The sequence below is a fragment of the Salvia splendens genome, chromosome 14 (assembly GCF_004379255.2).
Source record: "Salvia splendens isolate huo1 chromosome 14, SspV2, whole genome shotgun sequence".
Taxonomy (NCBI): domain Eukaryota; kingdom Viridiplantae; phylum Streptophyta; class Magnoliopsida; order Lamiales; family Lamiaceae; genus Salvia; species Salvia splendens.
In genome coordinates this window covers 30334975-30339317 of record NC_056045.1, presented here as the reverse complement: position 1 = coordinate 30339317, position 4343 = coordinate 30334975, and positions in this window count along the sequence as shown.

Below are 4343 nucleotides of genomic sequence, written 5' to 3'. Positions count from 1 at the left end.
CATTTTTGAAGTCTTTGAACGCTTCAATTGCCTCATCTTTACTTCTTAATAAGTAAATGTAACAATACCTTGTGCAATCATCTATAAACGTGATGAAATACTTTTTACCACCTCTTGTTTGCACAAATTTCAAATCACATACATCTGTATGGATCAATTCAAGAGGATTTGTGCTTCGCTCTACCGAATGGAACGGCAGTTTAGCCATTTTGGCTTCAACACACACTTCACATCTTTCTTGTGAGTTAAACTTATCTACTTTTAGTAAATTTAGATTTACTAATCTTTTTATAGCATTTAGATTTACATGTCCCAATCTATTATGCCATAAATCAGAGCTCTCAAGCAAATAAGAGGATGCGTCATCTTCCTTATTGCTTATTCCTTCTCCACGGTGAATGACCGTAACATTCAGCTCAAAAAGTCCATTCACTAGGTGGCCTTCACCTATGAGCTTTCCATACTTGGTCAATATAACCTTTTCACACTCAAATTCTAGTGAAAATCCATGATTTACTAGAAGTGAGCCTGACACCAAATTATTTCGGATGTCTGGGACATGCAGCACATCCTTGAGGGTAAGAACCTTTCCAGATCCTAATTTTAGGAACACATTACCCACACCAACCACCTTAGAAGAGGCTTGGTTTCCCATGCGTACTTTTCTACCTCCAACAGATTTGTAGGTAGAAAAAACGCTTCTTTCAGAGCACACATGACATGTGGCACCTGTATCAACAAACCATTCATTTGGATTATTATCATGGTCCACGTCGGAGACCATTGCGACCACCTCATGATCTTTATTGTTTATAACAACACGTTCAAATAATTTGCACAATATTGTCTCCAACAATAAATACACAATTATATCGAACCATATGTGCATTAGTATATTCAACACCACAAGCATCCCAATTATTACTACCAAGTCTAAATTGGTCTTGCTTGTCAACTAACAAACGATAAACACAATTCTCAAGAGAATTGATCTCATGGAATTAACCATTTCGTAGCCCATGAACATTGCGACTGTTCGTTTCTTCATTCCAGCTTTGGAGCTCATGTTTCCTCCAACTTCAATTGGTATAATCCTGTCTTTAGAAGAGTACACTAATTTGTCTTGCGATTGTTAGAAATAATGGGAAGAAATTCCCAAGCCATGTACAGGCAGTACTCTAACTATTACAATCAAAAGGAAACTTGCAACAAAAAGAGGAATGAAAATTACAACGGAAATAAAGCAAACCAAATTTATAAGTCGAGTCGAGGAAAGCCCTCTTTCCGCAAGATAAATTACGCCCCGGCTAGTGCTCACGGAATGGCGTATTGCCCCCAAAGATAAAACGACTTCCTCCTAGCGTGTAGAAGCACCTCAAACCCGCTAGGCACCGGCGAACTTGATGGAGTTCCGAGAATCGAGCTAGACAATGCTCCTAAAACGCTAACTAGAATGCTTGAGAGCTAGAGAGAAGATAGAATGTTTTGTTTGTGTGTTTACATCTCTCAAATCCACATGCCTTATATAGGCACAAAAGAGGACATGGAAGGTCTTGATCATAATCCACCATTAAGCAAACCATTATGCAAAAGGTGGTTACAAGAGATGGAAAGCCAAAGGATTGGCCACATCAAAAGTTTCCATCAATTTACACGTTTTTTCCAACAGAGACAAATCAAGATTTTCCAAACTTGGAATACCGAATATCACTCCAGGAAAGAAACCTTCCAAACCACACCCAACATGGCTCAAAGTGTTCAAACTCAACAAACTGGCGAACATGTCCGGAACTACTCTGGACAGATCATTCAGATCTAGTCGAAGAACAGACAGGGAACGGAGTTTCCAGAAGGACTTAAACAAAGGGCCAAACAGAGAGCACCGGCACAAACTCAGCCCGGTGATGTTAGGCAAAAACGATGATATCACACGACTCCATTCTTTCCTCTCGTGAGAGGAAGTAACATTGACACCATCAAGATAGAGCTCTGGAAGCCCTGTTAGATTCCCAACAAGCATCTCCAAATTCGGGTGATCGAGTTTTAAAGGGTTCATGTTGAGTAATAAAGTATGATATCGAGCGTTTCCTCTGTAATCGTTGGAGATATCGAGACTACCCAATCTTTTCAACGATAGAATCTCTGCAGCAACCTGGCCGCCGAAGGCAGCATATGACAGATTCAAGTGTGTCAAATTGGTAAGGCTGCGGATACCTTTTGAAATGGGAGCGCGTTTGAAGTCATTGTAGGCGAGGTTGAGCTTATGCAGATGCTCGAGTTTGAAGAGGCTCGATGAATCATTGACTCCACCGGAAATGGACTCATTGTTGAGCTGGAGGGTTACGACGTTGCCTGAAACGTCGCACCCCACGCCTTGCCACTTGCAGCAGTTATCGGTTTGATTCCATTGTGATAGTTTGGATGAGAGAGGGGAGTTGAAGATCAACTCGTTCTTGAGTTGAAGCAACAAGTTTTTTTGATAGTCAATGCATTGGCTATGGGAATGAGTCAAAATGAAGGAGGAGAGTATGGAAATGAAGAGAAAGTTGGGAAGCATTGTGATGAGTTTGATGGTTGAGAGGTGTTGAGGACTTTTTTATATGTATATCTTATTTTTATGTTTATGTAATGGAAAAAGACAGGCAGTATGGAGACTAATTCAGAGGTTAATAGTCAAATTTTTCGTGATTTGTTAAGAGTATATATGTGCAAAAATCAAAGCCTAGTTCGATCCACTTCTATGGGCCAAGAAGCCCACCACAGGTTAACAGAAACTGGGCTGGGCCCAAATTATTACATTGAACCAATGACTATTAAAGTTGTATTATCAAAATCATGACTTTATATACACTCAAAATCATGAAGCCCAAAGCCTAGTTCGATCCAATTCCATGGCCCAAGAAGCCCACCACAGGTTTAACAGAAACTGGGCTGGGCCCAAATAATTTACAGACATGGCCCGTTTTTTAACAGCCCATTTGTGAACTTTTTGCTATGAATATGGAAAATGGATCAAATCAAAATTTATTAGTATAGCCAAACTAGAGCTTTTAAATCGCTTAGAATTCGCCCTATGCCATATTTATAAAATGTATTTTGTGTAGTAACGGTAAATTAGAGAATCAATGATAGTTGATAATCCTTAAAAATTTTCGTGATTTCACGTCAAAAAATTTGACGGCCATGTCACCAGTGATTTCACCCAAAATTAAACATGCAATATGATTGACCAAAATTAAAATTTCATGACTTAATATTTCGTTTTCCGAGCCTTATAAAACTATTCAAATTAAAGCAAATTATGTGATTGAAATTTGAAATGACTATTATACCCAATACTCCCTCCTCCGTACATGAAATGTTGTCCAGTTTTACAGTGTTGGTTCGTCTGAGAAATGCTCACTTTTTCATTTTTGGTATTGGACCCCACTTTCTAGTAACTAATTACACTCACATTCTATTTATAAAACTAATACCCCCGTCCCAACTAGGTTGAGACATAATTTTTGGGCACGGAGATTAAGAAATTATATTGAAAAGTATGAGAGAGGACTAAAGTAGGAAAGATAAAGAGAGAATAAAGTAGATGATGGAATAAATTAAGGGTGATTAGATGCTTTATTTTTTATCAAAAGAGAAAATGACTCAACTTAGTTGGGACATCCCAAAAAGGAATGCGACTCAACTTAGTTGGGACGGAGGGAATATATAAATATGAGATCCACATTCCGCTAACTTTTCTTCACATTTCTTAAAACTCGAAAAGAGTTAAACATGGACAATATTTCGGGGTCGGAGGGAGTATATAGAAAAACAAAGCCCAGATTTTGGTGTTAAAAATTGAGCGTGTAAGATGGGTAGAGAGAAAAACAAATCAAATTTTGTTGACTCTTTTCTAAAGTAAAAATATGAACATAGAAATAGATTATCGGCGCGTTGGCCCACTTGTGGATTTAACAAATGATAGAATCAAACAAACCGACAGTCTCTGAATCAATTGTGGAAAAAGTGGGACTCTTCATTAGCCTCTCAAACATTAAAAACAGTAATATATGCTTGTAACATTTTAAATGTTCCAATCAGCGGCGGTGTTCCAACTTCCAATACTATTACAACACTTGAACATCATTTATTACATGAAATTTTGAAAAAAGTTATACAGACAAAGCATATACTATTTGCTTTTGAAAAGCAGGTGCTGAGTTTTGACTAATTATAACGTGCAAGTGAGCAACGAAGAAGCTGTCTCGTTCATAAACCAATAATTGCAGTGAATTTTCGAAATATTTATATCCGCTTACTTAGTACTTGCATATTTCACCTCTTCATTGTAATGTCTCTTT